We start from the raw sequence: 22,292 nt of genomic DNA, 5'->3' as shown, positions 1-22,292 counted from the left end.
AGATCTGAGTGACAAAAAGGAGCAGGCAGAGGAAACAGTGTGTTCAAAGGCCCTGAGGTAGGAATGAGCTTGACATGATGAGGAACTGAACAGAAGTCAGGGGAGGCTGAAGTTTGGTGAAAGAGAGGTCAGTGGGAGGACATATGATTAGATTGGGCCCATCTGGATAATCCAGGATAATCCCTCCATCTCAGGTCCTTAATTTAATCATATCGGCAAAGTCCCTATTGCTATATAAGTAACATATTCCAGGTTCTGGGGAGCACAGCATAGACATCTTTAGGGGGCATTATTCTGCCTAACAGTATCTCTCTCATCCTCGCGTCTGTCTCTTTCACTCTTTCACTTCATTTCTGTTTTCCTTTCTACCTACCTATTTGGACCTGGCCATGGACCTATTGACCTGTCACCTGGTCACAATTTATCTCTCTTCCTACCCCTTATCAGGTATCAGCAATTTATTTACCAATCTGTCATTCCTCCATGGCTTTAATCTTTCAATCTAATAATTGCATCACCCCTCAGCCATCAATCTAATAAACTGACTTTTCAAATCAATCTAGGGACTTCCCTGGTGGCCCAGTGGTTAAGAATCTGCCCGCCAATGCAGGGGACACGGGTTCGAGCCCTGGTCCGGGAAGATCCCACATGCGGTGGAGCAACTAAGCCCATGTGCCACAACTACTGAGCCTGCACTCTAGAGCCCGCGTGCCACAACTACTGAGCCCACATGCCTCAACTACTGAAGCCCATGAGCCTAGAGCCTGTGTTCTGCAACAAAGACAAGCCACCACAATGAGAAGCCTGCGCACTGCAATGAAGGGTAGCTCCTGCCTGCCGCAACTAGAGAAAGCCCGTGCGCAGCAATGAAGACCCAATGCAGCCAACATATAAATAAATAAATAATAAATAAATAAAGTCAATCTACCGTTTACTTGTCCTCTGTCCATGATGAATTATCAATCATCTAGCTCCATATTTGCACATGTGTCACATACGTGGACATTCTCAACGTCTGCAAATAAATTCAATGAATATTCTCTGGGTGCTTGCTATGTGCCCAATTTTATGTTGTGTATTGGTGAGATAAAGGGCTGATGACACCCCCCCCCAGTAGCTATATTTGGTTCGCTTTACCATCATCATCATCATCATCACCATCAATGCAATCAATGCCAATCCATGTGCACTGTTCAAATTTGTTATCCACATAGGGACCTTTTGTTAACATTATTTATTTATTTATTTATTTATTTAGGCTGTGATAGGGTCTTCGCTGCTGCGCGCCGGCTCTTCTCTAGTTGCTGTGAGCTGTGGCTACTCTTCGTTGTGGTGCGCGGGCTTCTCACTGCAGTGGCTTCTCTTGTTGCAGAGCACAGGCTCTAGGCATGTGGGCCTCAGTAGTTGCGGCACACGGGCTCCAGTAGTTGTGGCATGCGGGCTCAGTAGTTGTGGCTCGCAGGCTCTAGAGCGCAGGCTCAGTAGTTGTGGCACATGGGCTTAGTTACTCCACCGCATGTGGGATCTTCCCGGACCAGGGATCGAACCTATGTCCCCTGCATTGGCAGGCAGATTCTTAACCACTGGGCCACCAGGGAAGTCCATAGGGACCATTTTTATATGAACTTTCCAGACAAATCCAAGGTGTTCTAGTCTGACTTTTGCTCACTAGCCATCCCATGTATGCATAAATAATGCAGACTCATTTTAACTTGATCTTAGATAAAGTGTGGGTAGAAAAGTGTATCTGCTGGGCAAGCATGTTATGTATCAAATAACAAAGCCTAAAGTTAAGTGGAAATTATTTTTAGGTTGTCTGGGCAAATAGCACAAAAGATAGGAACTCCAGAGATGTGGCATCCAGCATGTGTGGGTACATGCAGACACAATGGCACAACACACACATACACATGGGCACACACAAATGCACACATGCACACACAAGCACATGTGCACCCTCTCCCTTCCCTCTCTCCCCACATAACGGCTCCTTCCTTCCCCCCACGCACACACAGGGCCAAAGCAGACACTTCTGCACTGAGTCATGTCCTGCCTCATCTTGTTTCCACTCTAGGTATCTCACCTCCTTACCGGGGTTGTGAGATCTTCTGGGGCAAGGATGGTGCCTGCTCTTCCCTGGGCCTACCCTCCCTTCCTGGTTAGCTAGAGGACAGGGCACTTAAGAACTGCTTGCTTCTCCTTGAACTCTGAAAGCAGTTGGGGATCAGGAAGATAAGGAACTAGATGCCCAATGGCAGAAGCTCTCCAGGGGAGTCCCCATTGCTAAACACAGTTCCCCCTGCACCCTAGGAAACTGCCTTTCCTGCCTTAGCTGGGTGCCAGGGTAATGCAGGGTTTCCTTCTTCTGTAGAACTCTCCTAAAGGACCTGTGTTAGGTAGATAAGCTGCCTGGAGCTAGCCTAGCTGGAGAGCAGCTCAACAAGAATACCCTTGTTTCCAAGCATCTCTGTTGCACAGGCATCCAGCGCCAATTCCTGTCCAAGCCTCTCCCCAGGGCCCTGGCAGGAGATCCAGCACATTTGGAAGGAGCTCGCCACCTGCCAGAGCTGTAGGTCCTAGATGTCCAGCAGTTATAGTGCCCAAGGTCACCCCAGGCTCACAAGTCACTTTGTCCATAGTCCTAAAGGAGGAATAGCTTGCTCATTAGTGCCTGCAGGAGGCTCTAAGGTAGCCATCTTGCACCCTGGAGTACTTCCTGGCAATGGGAGGCTGGTCAAGGTCAGGACACCATTAATGGAGCCTTGACTGTGGTGAGGCATCTCAGAGCCAGCTGGCCTTGCTGCTTCTGGCTCCACATTGAGCCTTAATCCTATCTCCATATTTGACCCTATGCAAACCCGATGTATGCCCCTCCTACATCTGTGGTATCCTCAGGTCAGGGACTTCATGTAACACATCCCTGTAGCCTGAAGCCAGCCCAGACCAACCATAGGAATTGTATGCAGAACAGGTGTGCACCTGTGCACAGATCACACCAACATCCCGCAGGCCCAGAGCCCAAGCCCTGGCCTCAGGCACGATCTACTTCTCTCACCCAAGCCAGAGCCCTCACTCAGTGGATTTCACTAACTGTTTAGGTACCACCAGGTAATGAATTATCCCTACATTTGTTCCCTAAGGAGACAAGCTGGACCAGGTATCCTCACGCCAGATGTGTTGAGAAGAAAATGTGCTCTACCTGTCAGAGGAGGGAGCTCCTCCCAGAGGCCATGCTGCTCAGAAACTTCTCTCTTCCCACACTAGTTCCCAGTCGCAGTCTGACTCATGCCCAAGTCTCAGCAGGCCAAAGGCCAAGTAGGGCTTTACCATGCCCTTCCTGGAGCTCAACCTCCATGGAAAGCATCTGGAATAGACTTAGAATCTCAGACCTGGCCAGCTGGAGAAGTCCAAACAGGCTCCAGGCCACCCAGGAGTCAGCACTGGAGTTAGACCAGAGAGCAGGCTTCTTGTCCCTGCCTTCCAGGACCACAGTCTAACCACTGTTAGGCTTGGGGAGCACATCCCTCCACCCCACTGATGCTTCTGTTCTTGGAGAATTCTAAGCACCTGTGGGGCAACCAGCACTGCCCAAGTGCAAAGGGCTTCTTGAGACTCCCCAACAACCACAGGGTCACCTCCTCCTCTCCATGTCCACAGCCCTACCCCAGCCCCTTACCCCTTCCCAACCTCACTCCTTATGCTCCAACAGAGGCAACTGGTCATCACCAGACACTTCATTTTTTTTTTTTTTTTTTTTTTTTTGCGGTACACGGGCCTCTCACTGCTGTGGCCTCTCTTGTTGTGGAGCACAGGCTCCCAACGCGCAGGCTCAGCGGCCATAGATCACGGGCCCAGCCGCCCCGTGGCATGTGGGATCTTCCCAGACTGGGGCACGAACCCGTGTGCCCTGCATCGGCAGGCGGACCCTCAACCACTGCGCCACCAGGGAAGCCCCAGACACTTCATTTTTTTTCTATGAAATTACATATATCTGTGTGTCTGTGTTCAGATTAAAATGTAAACTTTTGTAGGTAGTTTTTAAAGTAATTGGGATCATACTGTACATATTACCCTGAAACTTTCTTTTCACTTAACACTTTTATTAGGGCTCTTCCTATATCAGACACACAATGCTTCTTAGTTTGATGACTTCTTTTTGCTCTTGGTTTATGTAGTGAGTTCTCTAGTGACAAATATTCAAGCTATTTCAAGTTTTCACTGTTATAAACAATACTGTAATGATGCTCTTAAACAGCTCCTCTTGTGCCCACATCAGAGGATCTCTCTGGGGGAGATTCCTGGAAGTAGACTGTACATTCTCATCTCCTCCTTCCAACATGGGACAACCATAGGGTCTCACCTTTCACCCTCAAGAAGCATACTAGTATATTTTCCTGTACAAAGGGTGGTTCCCTTTTCAGGAAGAATCTTGGGGCCAACTATGAGCATCATGGTGTATACCGTACTGCACTGCTATAGACCAAGCAGACACTACCCGTCTCTCTGGAACATCCTCCATCCTCTCATCATCTGAATTGCCATCTATATTTAGGTCCATCTCCAGGCTCTTTTAAAGAAACTCTCTTGACCATTACACCTCACAGGCTCCAAGACAGTTTGTTTTACCTTGACCATCCCATCTATGCTTAAGGACTTGTCTTCCTAAATGGGCCTAGATCCCTAGAAGACAGGGTCTTGACCTGGAACTCTCTGCCCTAAGACAGAGCCTTGTTTGTATAGGTGCTTGTAAAATGCTTGCTATTGCTAATAAAATCAAGTTACCTCCAGTATGGCTATGAACTCATCAGTAAATGCATGGGAAGGGTCTCTGTAAGGCTGCCACGTTGGAGGGGGGTGCTTTGTTTTATGAGAAACCCTGGGAAAAGTAGAAAGGGTTTTTCTTACACTGTTCAACTTGATTTGGAGCCAGTGCCTTTGGTTCTTGGCGGGTTTTGGATTGGGCCAGACCCCTCAGCTCCGAGTGGGGTGTCTCACACTTTGACTCTGGTCAAGCTGGCCCCTGACTTGGCTGGAGTTACTGCCTGCTGCCAGTTTCTGGGGAGGTGTTTGGAGGCCCCAGGGATCTTCTTTGCCTTCTGCCATCTGTGGCCACTGGGCTGGGGCTGAGAGTCTGAGAACGGACAGGTGGCCTGGCTGGCACATCATCTAGACATCTCCTGGGGCTGGTCAATACCATCTCTAAACCAGCTGGCAAAGGCTCCAGAGGGGTTCCTCTCCTCAGCATGCATTTGTAGCACCACAGAAAAAGCCAAGGCTGGATCTTGCCAGGTCAGTGTCTTCAGCCACAGGCACAGCTCTGGGCAGCTTTTCTTTCTGTTCCAAACCCCAACTGAAGCCCCTGTTTAGAGCCTAGGAGGCAGAAGCTGCTGAATTTGTCCTCTCTTGGATGCCAAACTATGTGCTTTGCACAGGGCTTGACACAGAATAGGCAGCCAGGAAATATGTACTGAATGGCCAACAAAATGAATGTTCACCCTCCCTTAGGGGAGGCCACCTAATGCCACTGACTAGATGTGGGAGGGTAAGGACTGGATTCCAGAAACAGAGGAGACAGAAGAAAGTGTGAGTGAACCTCACTTATATCTATGCAATCTTCCCAGATTTCACTTTTTCTCTTCAGGATTCCCAGGAATTCTCCAGGGACTCTAATGTCAGGTTAAGTGTTGTGATCCACTTTTCCTAACCCTCTAAACCTGTGCTGCTTCAAGCGTGATCCATGGACCAGCAGCATCAGCATTATTTGGGAACTTGTTAGAGATGCAGAATCGCAGGCCCCACCCCAGACCTAAAGAATCAGAATCTGCATTTGAACAAGATCCCAGGTGATTTATGTGCAGCTTATGATTGGACAAGCGCTGCCTTAAGCAGCTAGTGAGTGAACATAGGACTTCTCACCTGGCACAGAGGTTGGCTGCTAGAGAGCATGGCTAACTACATCTGGGCTTCTGCCTACCTTAATGACTCAGACAAATTATTGAGTCAGATATTTTCTGTCTTTCCAGTCCATGAATACTGTCTAGAACATAGTAGGCACTCAATAAATATTTGATAAACAAAGGTTGAATAATTATCATGCTATTTTCTCAATTTAGCGTGCTTACAGTATGCTGGACCGCTGCTTCTGGACATAAATTGCAGGTTATTAGAAAGATTTTTTTTGACTCCAATAAGAACCCCAGGAAGAATGGCTGTTATCAAATGAGCAATTAGTGAAATGCCAGGCCAATTCTTGGTACCATGTGGGTAAGTTCTAAGTGTTTTAAAAAGTGTGGTTCAAGGCCAACAGCATCAAGCATGACTAGGTGCTTGTTAAAAATACACATCCTCAGGCCCTGCCCCAGACCTGCCCATTGAGACCCTTTAGGGATGAGGACCCCAAATCTACATTTTTAACAAGCATCCCAGGCACACTAACGTTTGGAAATTATTGCATCCTTAATTTACAGAAGAGGAAATTAAGGAAACTGATTTGTGCAAAGTCACAGAGCTGGTGAATGGTGGAGACAGGACCAAACCCACACCCGCCTGAATCTGGCATCCAGTTTTAACCATATTGTCTGTTATACTGGAAAAACTGATGCCCAGGCTGACTGTGTGTATTTAGCCACATATATCACTTTGTGTGTATTTCATGTGTCCACAAAGTTTGCTAGATTGGGAACTCTTAGGAAATCTTGGAAGGCAGTGAATGTGTTTTATTTCTCTCAGTATCTGTAGCATCCATTGCCATGCCTGGCAACTGGAACGTCCTCAACAAAAGTCGTTTCAATTGCATTTCTACACATATATAATTATCCATTTCTACAATCATGTATCTATAGATTACCTCTCATTTTCAGGTGGTATCTTGGAATAAGCTATAACAACTATAAATATTTCCACTGTCTTCACTGATTCAAACTTGTGCTCATGCCACTCTGTGGACACGGCTCTTGTCAAGAGCACCAGTGGCCTCCACGTGGCTGAACCTAATGATCAATTGTCAGTCCTTATCTTACCTGACGCCTTTGTAGCTTTGGACATAGGGCTTTCCTCCCTCCTGAAACTCTCTTCACTTGGCTCCAGGATATTCCTTCTATCTCTCTGAATGCTGTCGCTCCTTTTTTCCCTTTTTTTTTCAATTTTTTTTTAGTGTGGGAAAATACACATAACATAGATTTTACTATCTTAACCTTTTCTAAGTGTACAGTTCAGTGATATGAAGCACATTCACATTATTGTGCAACCATCACCACCATCCATCTCCAGGGCTCTTTCATCTTGTAAAATTGAAACTCTGTATCCATTAAACAATAACTCCCCATTTTCCCCTTTCCCCAGCCCCTGGCAACCACCATTCTACTTTCTGTCTCTATGAATTTCACTACTCTAGATATCTCGTACAAGTGGAATCATACAGCATTTGTCTTTTTGCGACTGGCTTATTTCACTCAGCATAAGGACCTCAAGGTCCACCCACGTTGTAGCCTATTGCAGAATTTCCTTCCTTTTTATTTTACTTATTTTACTATTTTTTAAAATTTTATTTGTTTTTGGCTGCGTTGGGTCCTTGTTGCTGCGTGCGGGCTCTCTCTAGTTGCGGCGAGAGGGGCCTGCTCTTCATTGCGGTGCGCGGGTTTCTCACTGCAGTGGCTTCTCCTGTTGCGGAGCACGGGCTCTAGGCGCGCAGGCTTCAGTAGTTGTGGATCGCAGGCTCCAGAGCGCAGGCTCAGCAGTTGTGGCGCACAGGCCTAGTTGCTCCACAGCATGTGGGATCTTCCCGGACCAGGGCTCGACCCCGTGTCCCCTGCATTGGCAGGCAGATTCCCAACCACTGAACCACCGGGGAAGCCCCCTTCCTTTTTAAACTTTTTTTTTTTTTTGTGGTACGTGGGCCTCCCATTGCTGCGGCCTCTCCCGTCGCGGAGCACAGGCTCCGGACGCGCAGGCCCAGCGGCCATGGCCCACGGGCCCAGCGGTATGCGGGATCCCCCCAGAACGGGGCACGAACCCACGTCCCCTGCATCGGCAGGCGGACTCCCAACCATTGCGCCACCAGGGAAGCCCCCTCCTTCCTTTTTAAATTTGAAAAATATTCCATTCTGTATATATACCACATTTTGCTTATCCATTCATCCATCAGTGGACACTGGGTTTTTTCCACATTTTAGCTATTGTGAATAACGCTCTGTGAACACAAGAGTACAAATACTTGTTCAAGACCCTGCTTTCAATTCTTTTGCGTGCATACCAGAAATGGAATTGCTGGATCGTATAGTAATTCTATTTTTAATTTTTTGAGGAACGGCCATACTGTTTTCTACAGTGGCTGTACTATTTTACATTCCCATCCACAGTGTACAATCATTCTAATTTCTCCACATCCTTGCCAACACTCGTTATTTTCTGTTTTTTTTTTTTTTATTAATAGTAGCCATCCTAGTGGGTGTAAGGCAGTACCTCACTGTAGCATTTCCTTAATGATTAGTGATGTTGAGCATCTTTTCTTGTGCTTATTGGTCATTTGTATCTCTTCTTTGGAGAAACACCTGGATACTTCTTTTTTAACACCATCTTGCTGATTCTTCTTCATCTTCCAGACCTCTTAACCTTGCAGCGCCCAAGGTTGCCATCCTTGGACCTCTTCTCTTTCTACACCCACTTCCTTGGTGATCTCAAACAGCCCTATAGCTTTAAATACCATCCACCTGCTGAAGACTCTCAAATGGTATCTTCCCCAGACCTCATCCCTGGGCTAAGGCTGCCATTTCTAGCTGCCTACAGGATGGCTGCATTTAGATACCTAATATGCATCTCAAGCTTAACATGTCTAATGCTGAGCTCCTTATTCTTCCCCCAAACCTACTCCTTCCACAGTTTCCCCCATCTAGGTTAATGGCATCTCCCTCTTTGCATTGGTTCAAGGCAAAAACTCTTATTGTCATCTTTGACTTCTTGTTTTCTCACACCCCATCAACAAATCCTGTCAGAGCTATCTTCAAAATATATACAGAACTTGGCCACTTCTGCTGCTACTACTCTAGTCCAAGTTAACATCATCTCCCACCTGTTTTATTGTTATGACCTCCTAACTGATCTTCCTGCTTCAGCCTTTCCCCTTCAGTTTGTCCTTCATCTGGCAGCAGAGTGACCTGCAAAACCCAGTGTCCGAACATGTCATTCTTCTGCTCAAAACCCTCCATATTGTCCCTAGCAAAAGCCAAATTCTTAACAATGCCCTATATAATCTCTTCCTTGTACGTGTACATATTAAGTACATTCCTGCCTCAAGGTTTTTGCACTCACTGGTCTCTGTGTAGACAGGGGTTCTTAACCTTTATTTCATGCTATGGACCCCTTTGGCAGCCTGTGATGCCTGTGGACTCCTGAGTATAATATCTTTAAATCCATAAAATAAGCTTCATAAATTATAAAGAAGACCAACTATACTGAAATACAACTCTCAAAATATTTTTAAAATGTGTAATATAGTAATGTATGTCTTTCTTATTAATTCATTAAATTACAAGAGCTAGCAGCCTAAGTTTGAAGTAGTGATGAGTGTCATGATATTTTAAGATATTTGCAACAACTATAATGTGATATGAAAATATCTGTGATTTCTACTGGCAACAATGTCACGGGTGCTGCTAATATCACTGTGATTTGCTGTCTGCATTCATAATCAAAGAACACGCCAAATTTTAACTAGTGAAAATTAAAATATAGTTTTTGTTTCCTGTCTAAGGTTGAGACCCCCTGAATTCTATACTCAGACCTCTGGAGGGAGGTGTCTATGACTCCAGGTTAAGAATCCCTAGCTTAGAATGCTCTTCTTCCATAAACTCTCACAGTTCATTCCTTCACCTCCTTTTACTCAAAAGCCACCTTCTCAGCCAGCTCTTCCCTGAGGACTCTATTTAAATTGCATCCTCACATTCCCTATCCCCCTTTCTACTTAAATTTTCTCCACAGCACTTACTCACCTTCAAATATAATATTTTTTTAACTTTTTAAAAAATCGTGTATTTCCTTTAACTGGAAAGTGAGTTGCATGAGAATACGCATTTTTGTCTGTCATGTTTGTGCTGTGTTCCTAGCACCCAGAACGATGCCTGGAATACAGAAGCCACTCAATAAATATTTGTTGAAAAAGATGAATGATTACATCTCCAAGGACACCATGTTTCTTCTCTTTTTTTTTTTCTTTCTGTAAAAAGTTAATGAATGATTTGTGAAATTTTTAAGAAGGATTAAGGAGTTATAATTAGCTTTAATGCTATCATTCTATTTACATTTCCAAGGTTAACCTTAAACAGTAGCAGAGAGCTGTGGGAAGTCAAGGATTCTGATGGAGCGCCCAATCCTAAACAAGAAGTGTCTTCCAAGGACTCTTTAGGTGATCTGGATCGTACCCAAACTCAGGGGAGCACCTCAGAAACAAAGTGCTGCTCATAAAATTCTTTCTTGCCAATATAGCGATCAGGCTCCCATCCCTGATCAAACCAACAATACTAATACTTTTTATTTCTGGCAGTGTGGTAAAACGGAAAACACATAGGTCCTGGGGTCTGCTGGACTAGGTGCCAGTTCTGTCACCACTCGCTAGCTGTGTGACTGTCGGTAAGTTGCTAAACCTTTCTGAATAGGTAGCATGGTTTTTGTGAGGATGAAATGGGATGACTAACAGTCCACAGCACAGAGCAGGTGCCCTATAGATGGTCATCCACTCCCTCTTCCTCCTCTAGGTCATTTTATAACTGCTTGCCATGGGATCCTGATGGCTAAGAGGAGGAGCCTGTCCAGTCCTCTCCTGCATGTAAACCCTCTGCAGCTAGACCCAACAAGAGCAGTCCCCTTGAACTGGGCCACTGTAAATTGGTACCTCCACTCTCACCTCATATGTGTGGCTACCATCTGGATCTTGACCATGGAGGCCACAATCATTTACAGTTTTTTCTCCTGGCCTTCCCTTTTGCCCACACTGGGAGATCTTGTGTATGTCCCTCAGTTTCTCAGTGCTAAGAGCTTTCAGGGAGTGTATTCACACCCTTCCAAAATGTAGGCACCAGGAAAAAGTGCTAATGTGCACTGCGTACTCTGAGCCAGGCCCTGCTGTACACATATAGTGTGTATATGTGTGTGTGTGTGTATACACACACACACACACACACACACACATACACACACACAGGGCCTCAGGAAGCCTCCAACTACCCCATTCTACGAAGGAGGAAAAAGAGACCCAGAGATGAATTCACTTGCCTACATGAAGCAGCCTCTGAACTGCAGAGCCAGGATTAGAGCCCAGGTATTTAACCATTTTGTTACATACTCACAACCTGCAACATCTGTTTCTAGGCACTGAGCTTGAGGTTGGGAAAATCCTACCCACTGACCACTAAATGCTAGAACAGGTCTAATTGGGAGATACCTAGACCCTCAGTCTTGCCAGACAAGCCTCCCCAGACTTTGTGAATGAAGGCCAAGGAAATGTTACAGTGACTCTCTTTGAGCTCATATTTCTTTCCTGTTGCAAAAGTGCTTATTTCAGCATCCATCATCTCCCTCTGTTGTGTAGACAATCCGCCCTGTCAGAGGATTTGTGCTGTTATTATGAGTTTGTTTATTATTAGATTTATTTCTCCTATAAGGAAATGTGTTCACAACATTCCACCGGGGAATCTTCTTAATTGTCACATAAATGTCATCTTATGTAAATTGAATATTTATCTTTCCACAGAAGGGGTGGAGGGGAAAGAAAGAATAAACAAACTTCAGTCTTGGAGAGGGAAGGTGGTTTCTGTCCCAGTTCACAGCTCACCCACGTGCCTTCAAAGCCAAAGGTGAGGTGAAGAAATTATTGGATCATCTTTGAGGGGCAGCCAAAAAGGAGGGGGAAGAAAAAGTTGGCAATGATGCTTTCAGGATATTGGGCCAGGCTCCCAGGTCTCCCCCCCCAAACCCCGCCTGAGACCAGACCACCCCCTCCCTAGCTGGGAGCATCTGAGAAGGCTGCAGCTTGCCCCCCACTTCTCCCCATCCAGAAGGCCAGCCCTGCTCCTTCCTCGAGAGAAGGTGCGCACGGCGGGCGCAGCGGGTTGGGTGGGTGTGGCCCGCGGCTCCGGGAACGGACCCAAGGCCCCGCCACCGCCCGAGAGCCGCCCGACAGCCCGCCTGCCTGGCGAGCGCAAGCTCTTCTTCCAGAAACTGCGAGGATCCCAGCGCACTGTTTGTGCACCACAAGGTCAAGTCGGGAAGTGGAGCCGGAGGAGGAGGGGCGAGGAGGCGAAGGGTGGGGAGAGGGGCGCCCCGCTTCCTCGCCAAGTGCCAATCCTTGGAAGTTGCCCCTTGGTTTTTAACCCTTTAGGGGGACTGGGAAGGACGAGCAAGGGGGAGGTGGCCACCCCGGGGCAAACTCCTACCGGGCCCAGGACGTGCAGCCACCCACCCACCCATCACTGCGTTCCCTACCCCCCGGAAATGCGGGGCAGAGCTGGGCGCCAGGAGGCACTCGGGCGGGGGGAGGGGGCGACGAACCCGAGAGGGACCCTCTCTACGGACCGCCCCTCCTTCTTGAGGTCGCCCGCAATTTCAAGTTTCCCCCGCCCGGCATGTTAGTTTCCATCTGCTGTGGGTGGGGGAGGAGAGCCGCGCCCCCTCCCCCAGACTCGCGCGCGCCCCTCCCCTCCGCTCCTGCCAGCACTTTCTGCTCACTTCTGGCGCTGCGAAACGCCACGCGATTTATTCGTTTCGCATTTTAAAACCAGCGATTCAGGATCAGGGCCTAGAGCGAGGGTCTTCCAGCGCTGGAACCCCGGGAGGCGGGGTGCTCAGTGCAAACCTCGTTCCCTCCGCGAGTGTCGCCTTCAGGCTGTTATTTGCAAAGAAACGTCTTTTTGACGCAGGGAGAAATGGCAAATTTTAAGTACGTCATTAATATGGCGCCAAAAGATTTTTTTAAGTATAAGCTTGCTTTTTTTTTTTTTTTTAAGGTTGCGGGGGGCGCCGCCCGGGTCTGGGGCGCGAAGGGGGCGGGGTGTGAGCAGAAAGTGTGAGTGAGAGAGTGGAGGGGCGGGGTATGTGTGTGAGTGTGTGAAGTGTGAGCAGACCTGATGGGACTTGCACGGGCGCAGCCGCCGCTTGGGCCCGGCCCTGGGGACAGGGCGGGCTGGGGGCGCCCCAGAGCCCGTGGGGAGTCCAGGCCCGAGGTGCAGGCAAGAGGGCGGTCCGGCAGGGTACCCTCCCCCCGGAGGCCTGCAACGCTACCTGAACCCGCAGCTGAAGCCAAACAACTGGGCGGGGGGGTGGAAGGGCGAGGCGGGGGGTGTCAGGAGTGGAAATCCGAGTGAATAAGAAAAAAGTGGCTACTCCCCCTCCCTCGCTCCTCCCGCCCGCCCCCACCCCACCCCCACCCCAACACATTTTTTTTTTTCTAAAGAGATCACAAGGAAGTCTTGGTTTAAAAAGAAACAGAAACATACACAGGGGGGTTGGTGAATGGTGCCGACCGCGGCCATCGCAGTTGGAGGCTATTTGGGGGGGGGGGGGTTAGAAGCGTCCATGGAGTTACTTTGCACCCACTCCTAGCGGCAAGGGCTTAGGTCTGGCGGGCTGACAGTCCCCGGCCGGGTGCGGTGCCGGGGACCCCGCGGGCCCGGCCGCCTCCCTCGCCACGACCCCGGATGGATGCGCGCCCCCCGCCCGCCCGCGCCGGCCCCAGGAGCTCCGGGTTTCAGGAGCATCCTTCCCACGCCGGCCCCAGCCGCGGCGCGTAGCCGGGGGTAGCGGCCCTCGGAAGGGCACCGCGGAGCAAGGTAAGATCCAGCCCCCGGCGACTGGCCCTGCGCATCTCCACGGCGTTATTTCGTGTTTTTGCAACAGATCTCCAGCGCTCCTCGCTCCCTCGCGCTCTCTCTCTCTCTCTCTCTCTTGCTCGCTCGCTCCCTCTCTCTCCTGCTGGCTGCTTGTTCTAGGAAGCCAGCGCGCGGGGGGGGGGGGGTGCCGATGCACAGCACAGGGGAGAGAGATTGCGCATGTTGGTCAGTCGTGTTTTAAAGAGTACATTGCGGGGAGGCTGAGAGGGGCGCATGCAACAACAACTTTTGGAAGGGTGAGCTTGGCGACCTTCTTTATTAATGACTGCGGCAAAGCGCCCCCGGGCCGGGGAGGGGGCGCGGGCGGGCGGGGGCGCGCCGGGGCTGCAACTTGCCCCGCGGGCTCTGGCAGGGCGGAGGGGCTGCGGCGGGAGACCTGTGCGGAGAGGAGGTCGCGCGGCCAGGGACGTGGGTTCGGAGGACCCGGGGCTATCTGCCCTCCTGTCTCCCCGAGTTTATTTTGTTGATACGCAGCACGTCCGGGCGCCGAACCGGGCTGAGCCGGTGCACATGACCCTGCGCTGGGCTCACGTGCAGCCGGTCCGGTCCCAGACACCTTCCGGGGGCCACCGCCTCCGCCCTGTCGCCCCCTCTCCGGGCTGGGTGCACGCGGGCTCTGCACGCGGGGGCAGCATGCTCAGCTCCCGGACGCGGAGGCTCTGCACAAATTAAGCACAGTTTTTTGGAGGGGCGGGGGATACCCTTTCCAGGTGAGTATGGAGGGTGCGCAGCCCCAGCGAGGGGGGCGCGGGCTGGGGGTCGGGGGCAGCCCCCCCTCCAGGGCTGCGCGGGAGTCCAGCGGGGGAGAAGCGCTGGGAGTGGAAATGTACCGGCGGCGGCCGGAGCGGCGGGTGCGCGCCCGCGGGGCGACGGCAGGGGGCGTGGCCCTTGTTTACCTTCTTCCAAGTCTGCCGGTTCGCGTCCCGCTCTGGGGACGGTTCTGCAGTCCCCTGCCGTCCGCCTCCACCCCTGAGCCCTGGGTAGTACCGGGAAGATGTAGGCAAGCGGCGGCCCGAGCCTGGGACTTACACACCTGACTCCCACATGAGTGACATTGCAGCCCCCGCCCCCACCAAGCACCGCTGCAGTCCCTCTCCCGGATCCCCGGCCCCGCCCCGCCCCCGGCAGAGGCATCTTCCCGGCCTCACCTCCTTCCTCCCTCTCCCCTCTCTCCCTCCCTCCTTCCCACCCACTCGCCTGCGCCTGCGGAGCCGCTCCTGCCCGCCTCCTCCCCGCCTGGGTGCAGACTTGTGGCTCCCTCCGGTCCATTCCCGCTTATCCCTGGGCCCTGAGACACCCTCTTCTTCAGGCCAAGGGATGAGAGGGGGTCAGCTTCATGACTCGTAGCTTTAATGTCAGAAAAGGGGAATGTCTGCGAGACAAGCAGGAAGCCTTCGCTATAGCTTCTAGAGGCCCAGGACACCCACCCTCCCTACACACACACACCATCCCCACACACACAGCTGCCACCCCCCAAGGGGCTCGGCCGCCCTCACCCGCTACGCCTAAGCCCTTTCTCCAGCCCCGGGGGCCAAGGCCACCTCCCGGCGCCACCCCCGGCCCGAACCGCTTCTTGCCCTTCCTTCGACTGGGCCGGAGCCCCCCGCAGCCACCTCCGGCTCCTCCTCCCGGCTCCCGCGGTCAGAATCACGCCGGCGCGCCTCCAGCCTGCTGTCCCCCGGACTGCCTTTAGGGGCAGGCTGGAGGCGCGCGCCACCCCCTCCCAATCCCCTTAACCTTTGCTGCCGGCCGGGACATTTTTCCTTAGCACCTTGAACGCAGATCTCCTGCCCTGGGCTACTGGGAACGGGGAAGGGCTGTGTTTCCCTTTTCTCGGTGCCAAGGGCAGGAAGGATCCGGCGCCTCTGGTCTCTGCAGACTCCCAAACCTTGCCCCGCGCTTAACATTCTCTCCCACTCCTTTACCCCACCCCCACCCCCGCCGCCCCCATCTACTGCGGGATTCCAAGACACAAAGTTTCATATAGGGTCTGAGTTTGTAGGGTGTCATCAGGAGGCGTCATGTTTGCACTCCGAGCTGAGGAGCTGAGTGGGCACGACTGACCTACCACCTTGCCTTTGTTGCAAGGGGGAGGAGCCCTGAGCTTTGAGTCCAGACAAGCTGTGAGGATGGCCCTTTAACGTATGTTTGCAAACTGAGTGCTGGGTCTGGGTGGTGGTAGGGCTGCCTGGCCCCTCCTGCCAGGGTGGCATTAACTCCCTCCCTTCACTGGTAAAATTCCCAGTAGGACATTTGGCAGAAGAGCTGGGCAGGGAGCTGCCAACCAGGCCTGGCCCTGTCTCCTGGGTTCCCAGGGTGCTGGCTTGTCCCCTACCCTGACTTCTTCTCCCACCTTAGGGCCCCAAGTGAAGGCACCATCCCTCCCATCCCATCTTCCTCAGGCGGGTTGGGACTCGCAAAGTGATCTAACAAGAAGGGAAGGAAAATAACAACAGAGTAACTGTAAGAGGAAGGAATGAGTAATAAAGCCGACCCAGGCAGGGAGGAGGGCTTTTATGTTTAAGAGATGCTATTTGCTTTTTAGGTCACAGGCTGCAAAAACAGTCTTTGATCCGAAGTGGGCGAATAATTTATTGAGAAAGTTTGCATGGTAGGGGAAAAAAGGGATGTTTGTTTGATCTGGAGGCCTCTCAGTTGTCCCAAGTGCTGTTGGCTGTTGTTTAGAGTGGAAAAGCATTTGGTTCCACAGCAAATGCCTCACCGAGGGAAGTCCTCGCCCCAGGCAGCAAGACTTGCAGTGAATGTTGGTTTTGAAATTGTTTAGCCAAGGGTCTCCCCAGCACTTTTGGAGTTGAAGTGTTTAAGGATAGAGTTGTTTGGGCTCGGGATGCAGCAAATGTGTCCAGAACATTTCCCATCCAACAGGCTTTTCCTTTCCCTAAATTGCCTGGCTAAACAGCCAATAACACTGATCCAAGAGGCTGTCAGAAATCTCCACTTAGCTTTCGTTGACAAGTGAGGTGGGACTGCTGGTCCCCAGCCCCCAAGTCCTTCCAGAATCATGAGATTAGGCTTTTGACACTGATTTCCACATCCTCAAGGTTGGGGGCAAGGTATTCTGGTTAATCAGTGTTCCAGTTAACAGGGAGGTACTTGTCTTATACCCAAGACCCAAGTCAGAGGCTTCCAGTCCAAATTCTTAACAGCTCATCCAGCAGGCTCTTCATGGGCCTCACAGTTTTCCCTTTAGGTTCTCCAAGGGGAGGCCAAGTCAGAGTTATGAGGAGGGGGGGTACCCCTTGCTTGCCCTGTCCTCCACATAGGACCCTCACTATGTGTCTCAAAGATGAGTAACCCAGGGGCTTCCCTGGTGGCGCAGTGGTTGAGAGTCCGCCTGCCGATGCAGGGGACACGGGTTCGTGACCCGGTCCGGGAAGATCCCACATGCAGTGGAGCAGCTAGGCCCGTGAGCCATGGCCGCTGAGGCTGCGCGTCCGGAGCCTGTGCTCTGCAACGGGAGAGGCCACAACAGTGAGAGGCCCGCGTACCGCAAAAAACAAACAAAAAAAAAGATGAGGAACCCAGGAAGATTCTCAGAAAACCTATAGGAATCTGGAATACCCCAGCCATACCTGGGAGTTGTAGGTCTGTGCCCTTGTACACTGTACCCCCTGGGTGGGGGAGGGGGGCAAGGTGCGCTATTTGGAGCCAGACAGTCTAGGTTTGAATGCTAGCTTTGCAGTCACCAGCTGTTTTAATTGCTCAGTGCCTCAGTTTCTTCATCTGCAATTGGGGTTAATAACAGTACCTACCTCATGGTGGGTGTGTGGATTAAGCGATATATTGCACAAAGAAGACTATGCACGAAGCCAGGCATGTGGTAAGCACTTGATTAGTATTAGCCATTCTTACTGTTATTATGAATGACCTGGATAGGACCCAAATGCAGCTGACCTTTGATCTCTCCCCTTTAGGCTAGGCCAGAGAGCCAGCTCCCTTCTCTGAAGAAGGGATCAGAAGGACCCTGCAGTTGCCAATGGGCAGCCATCCATGGGAGCGAGTGGACTGAGCTTTGCCCTCTCTGAGGTGGAGGGTAGGGTGCGAAGGTGCTGAAGGACAAAGTAGACAAAGCCCCTTTCTGTCTCCCAGGATCCCCTTGGTATGTCCCCAGAACTGGGTCTGGAGGGTGGGTGTGGACAGTGTGTTCTAGGGGAGCTGGGTGCCCCCTGGGACACTTGGAATTGCAGGTGGGCAATGATGGGTGTTGGAGGAGGGTTAGGCTCCCCCGTGATTGGAGAAGTAAGTTTGAGCATCTGTGTGTACCAAATCATTTTTGTCATGGCAGTTACTGTCCCTGAGAAGGCATCAAAGTTAATCAGAGATAGGAGAGAGTGGGGCTCTGACCCCCGTTTAAAATGGTTTAAGAGTGTGCAGCTCTTGTTTTCTGAATGTCTGGCCTTCCCGACACAAGCAGGCTCTGAGGACAGGTTTTCCAGCCGAAATATGATTAAATTGTATTAGCATCTTATTACATACACGCCTTAGTGGTCTGCCTCAGACAGGGAGAGTTTTTGTTTCTCTTCGGAAGATTGTGTCTGGAATGGTAAATTGCCTGCTTGAAAGCCTCCCCACCCCCCTTTTTTTAAGGAGGAAGACGAAATCCTGCTGTGTATGGTGGCAGGCTGGGTAGGCCTGGTGGCCCCCAGAGAGGAGAGGCCAGAGGCCAGGTTGGGGTGTTTTAACTGCCTAGGGAGCTGCTGCAGTAGCAGGCCTGAAAGGCCCACTGTTTCCAGGGTCAGCTGGAAGGGCGTTAATGGAGGCCCAGGGTGTTTATTTGAGTTTATTTGTGGAGAGGTCTTTAAAAGGGGGCTGGCATTGGGCATTGGCGTTTCAAGTCCAGACCCGAGGCCCCCACTAAGACCAATGGCTAGTGTTGCCAAGAAAACATCTACCACCAAATTGCTGCCCTATTACTGAGTTGACATTGATCGTTAGCCAGGAGCCCAACCAAATACAGCCTCCTGGAAAATGTGTGAGGTTAAGACAGGGAAGGCGGGCTATGCAAACGGGACGAAATCTTGGGCTGGGGTGTTTGCTCCCGCAAGCTGCGAGCAGGCCAGCTGGGCTGTGTGGTCCCACACTTCTAGAGGGAGGCGACAAGAACACACTCGGCACTCCATGTGTACCAAGTCCCTGTTATGTGCTGGGGCGCCAGCAGGGATCCAAACAGTTGCGCTTTTTACTCTCGTGGAATGTATATTCCCAAGGAGAAGGACATTCAACAAGTAGCTCAACAAACACAAATTGTGATGGGTGCTCTGAAGAAGCTGACTGATTGGGTGGTGGGCTTTCTGTAGATAAGGCAGCTGGCATAGACCTCTGTGACATTTAAGCCGAAACTTGAAGGATGAAAAGTCAGACGTGCCTAGGCTGCGTAGACCATTCCAGGCAGAGAGCACACCTGTGCACAGGTCTTGACTCATGGACTGTTTGGTTTGTTTCGGGAAATGAAAGGAGGCCAGTTTGGCTGGGAAGTGGTGGGGATGGGGGCGGTGGTCAGTATGTGGTAGGCAGGGGTAAGATCACGTAGGGTCTTATGGTCAGAAGCTTGAGTTTTGCCCTTTGAGCAGCAGGAAACCTTTGAAAGATTTTAAATAGGGCATGACATGATCTGATTTATGCTTTTTGAAGATCATTGTGGCTGCTGTGTGGATCTTGGATTATGAGGGAGCCATAGCGGAAGTTGGAAGATGAATGAGGAGTCCCGCAAGAGATGAGACTGGCTTGGACCAGTATGGTAGCAGTAGAGATAGGGGAAATGTGGGTGGATTCTCACTGTATCCTGGTGGGAGCGCCCACTGGACTTGCAAGCGTTGGCGGTGGGGCGGAGGAGGCTGTGGGCTGCTGCTCATTGAGGGAACTCAAAGAGGGGACCCGAAGGAGAGCCGTGTGTGTCTCCGTGCTGGGGATGGTGTGGGAGTGCAAGTGCACTGGTGGCAATGGCAGGAAACGGGGACACTTTCTTTCCCAGAGTCTTCTCTGTAGGTAAGATTTCAGGAGCACTTTCTGCCCCTAAAAGCAAGTGCCTTGTGACCCTGAGGTATTTTCCCAGAGCAGACCTTGCTTTGGGAGAGGTTGGGGGAGGCAGTGGAAAAGGAGAACCAGAGGCCAAGACCGTGTCTTGGCACTCCCATCCCCCACCTGCATGTATAGCCCTGGGTTTCAGCTTTGGTAAAAGAGTCCTCCCTGTCTCCTTTGCTGGGTTGGAGAGGGCCTTCATGGGGCAAAAGGCTATGCCGCAGGGGGAGCCCAGGCCTCATCTGGGGCTTCATTAACCACTGACAGTAGAGGCTCACCTGAGGCAGGGAGGCCCTTGGAACAGACTTGGTTCAAAGGAAGGAAGCAAAGCAGTGGTTTCCCGCTGAAGCCTAGTTATTATTCCAGTTAAGCCACCGCAGAATCTGCTCCCTTAATAACACCCTGCTAAGGAGGACTCTGGGGTGTTTCACAGAGGGCAGGTTGGACGGGCGGCTGGCTGAGGGTGGGTGCAGGTCTGCACGCCGACGGGGCACTCTGGTCCTAGGCAGTGAGAAGGTCATTGGCAGTCAAGAGGTCCTGTTGTAGGGGACCTTGCTTACTGTACAGGCTCACTGCCTTGCTGAGGAGGCCTTCAGGTGGGCACTGGTTAGGAGGACTGTCCACCTGGCCCGAGTCCGCTGTGGAATTAAGAACCAGCACTCATACGGAGTGCCAGCCACCGTGCTAAGGGCTTTATACTGCTCTCATTTACTCACCAGCTGATTCTGGCCCACAGATGTGTTTAGTTTGGCCCTCTCAAAGTGTTTTAAAAATCTGAATCAGTTGCCAACATTTTAAGTTCAGGAGATTTATGTAAAATTCCAGATCCAGTTTGTGTCCTTTGGGAGGTGTGTCTTTTCCAAGGTCCCTGGTCTAGTGAGGGGTGCAGGTAGGATTTGAACTTGGCCTCCCTGAATCCAGTGCTCCTGCTTTATATGCTATGAGAGAGCCTGGCTTGCAAGTGCCCCTTTTCTGGAAATGAAGAGCAATGCAATTCATGTAGAGGATTGCAGGAGAAAACAGGTGGGTGCACTTAGAGCACCTCTCCCCCTGCTCCTGCTCTACCTGTGAAAGGGCTGGGTTGGCAAGATGTAGGCTAGAGTCAAGAGTTCTGTTAAAGTCACCTCATCACACTCAGACCCCGGAGGATAGCAAGGATGGGCAGCTGTGGGCGGTGGAGCATTATTGCCCCATTCAGTGTATGACCCGAGCCACTGGGCTGCTTGCACTCTGCTGCACAGAGGCAGGGTAGCCTAAAGGTCAAGAACATGGTCTCCTGAGTTAGACCTCTTACGAGCACTGTGATCTTGGGCAAGTCACTTAACCTCTGAGCTTCATTTTCCTCAGCTGCAAAAGGGAAGCAGCCATCAGGCCCACCAGCACCAAAGGGCTGTTCTGAGGCCTCAGTGAGCTCCCTGTGTACCAGGACGCACCCCCTCCCCAAGCGATGGGTGCTTAGCAGTTTTAGCTCTTGTTCCTGCCTCCTTGGCGTCCATGCTACCACCAGGCATCCCTCCATACCCCCACACTCTCTAGAGAGCACTTTGCCTGCACCTTTGGAGCTGGGCAGCAAGCAGTGCTAGTGAACCTTCCTGTCATCCTGATCCTGCTACTGGGGACACAGGGGTGGAGAGGAGCTCCTGGCTAAGGTCAAGTATGAGGCAGGAGGGTACTTCTGAATAGCTCAGAGTTCTGGGTAGTCACACCCCACCTTAGAGAGCCAATGCTCCCTGGTCTCTGCAGGGCCACAGTCAAATAAGGTGACCCCCAGGCTTGGGCATGAGCAGACTTGGGATGACAGCAGGTGGCAAATGGGATTCCGAGTGGGGGTGGGGAGCCTGGCTGGCCTGCAGCTGGGACGGGCAGCGGGGCTTTTTCCCTACTGACACTGGCTCCTTGTCCTTTGCTGTGGACAGTGAGGCAGCCCAGGGTCTAGACTGACAGGAACACGGTGGAAAGCACTCTGGGCCCTGAGCCTCAGGTCTCTTCTCACGTTAGGACTCGGCCACTGACTAGCTGTGAGACCCGGGGCAGGTTAACAAGCCACTCAGTGTGCTCCCCTCCAAGAGGGGACAAGAGCAGGCTCTGCCACCCAGGACTCTGCAGGATTAGAGGAAATAGTGGGTGGGAAAGCACTTCCAAGAGGCAGGAGCTGACAAGAGCACAAAGGCAGCTCAGTGTGGGCTCAGGGATCAGACCACGTGGATTCAAATCCCAGTTCAGCCAGTTACTAGCAGGACAAGGCACTGAGCCTCCTCTGTAAAAGAAGCTAATAGCTCACAGCTCCGCAGGTTGTTAGGACCTGAGATAGCACGGGTAGGGGAAAGAGCTCAGTATGGAAGAGCTGCCCTTCCTACCTCGAAGTTAAATACTGTA

The 22,292-nt window shown here is 51.4% G+C and overlaps 1 protein-coding gene and 1 long non-coding RNA gene across 7 annotated transcripts in view; one reads left to right on the top strand and one right to left on the bottom strand.

The window, feature by feature from the left end:
• The first annotated feature begins 12,065 nt into the window (after positions 1 to 12,065).
• Positions 12,066 to 22,292, top strand: part of JADE2 (jade family PHD finger 2) — a 49,322-nt gene continuing 39,095 nt past the window's right edge. The window contains exon 1 of one of the 6 annotated variants that reach the window (XM_060008836.1): positions 12,066 to 12,247. The gene's annotated coding sequence lies outside the window, so the exon portion shown is untranslated. Of the gene's footprint in view, positions 12,248 to 13,334; positions 13,818 to 14,024; positions 14,114 to 14,468; positions 14,588 to 17,859; positions 17,998 to 22,292 lie in introns of those variants that run through there. The other 5 variants (XM_060008831.1, XM_060008832.1, XM_060008835.1 and 2 more) reach the window with 5 other exon arrangements.
• Positions 14,400 to 15,510, bottom strand: LOC138414041 (uncharacterized). Its single transcript, XR_011246417.1, has 4 exons — positions 15,374 to 15,510; positions 15,075 to 15,249; positions 14,774 to 14,853; positions 14,400 to 14,536 (listed from the first exon to the last, which is right to left on the bottom strand). It is a non-coding gene; the product is annotated as an uncharacterized lncRNA (long non-coding RNA).

Source organism: Delphinus delphis, chromosome 3, assembly GCF_949987515.2.
Source record: "Delphinus delphis chromosome 3, mDelDel1.2, whole genome shotgun sequence".
Taxonomy (NCBI): Eukaryota; Metazoa; Chordata; class Mammalia; order Artiodactyla; family Delphinidae; genus Delphinus; species Delphinus delphis.
Note: the sequence above shows the minus strand (reverse complement) of the source record. Positions and strands in the feature narration are given on the sequence as shown.